General features: G+C 29.4%; 1 protein-coding gene across 1 annotated transcript in view; it reads right to left on the bottom strand.

Annotated features, from left to right (window-relative positions):
* LOC119590718 (suppressor of fused homolog) overlaps window positions 1-408 on the bottom strand; it is a gene marked incomplete in the record, with an annotated part of 11,345 nt that overhangs the window by 4,759 nt on the left and 6,178 nt on the right.

Genomic DNA, 408 nt, shown 5'->3' with positions numbered 1-408 from the left:
TTGTGTCAAAATACATAATAGCAATTACATACACCATATGTGGTAGGCATCAGTCAATAACTTTACCTTGTCATCTATAACTCCAACTATACTCAATTTTATTTTTACATTGTTACTTTCTGCACTTAACATCTCAACAAATGCATGTAAAACCCACAATAGTATCACTAAACCTGTTAGATATATCATATAAAGAATCTTTACATTCTTTTTGGTGTGAAGTCATATTCACTGACTGTTTTATGCAGGTTCAGATATGTACGTGCATTAAGAAAGGTCATAATACATTGTATGAGATTAAATGTTTTTTAAATGTTATATTTTTTGAGCGAGAGAGAGAGAGAAAAAAGTAGTAGGAAAAAACTTATTTTTTTAAAGAATGGGTCTAGATATGTTGCAATTCCTCAT

The sequence above is a fragment of the Penaeus monodon genome, chromosome 27 (genome assembly GCF_015228065.2).
Source record: "Penaeus monodon isolate SGIC_2016 chromosome 27, NSTDA_Pmon_1, whole genome shotgun sequence".
Lineage (NCBI taxonomy): Eukaryota > Metazoa > Arthropoda > Malacostraca > Decapoda > Penaeidae > Penaeus > Penaeus monodon.
This window is presented reverse-complemented; position numbering and strand designations above follow the sequence as displayed.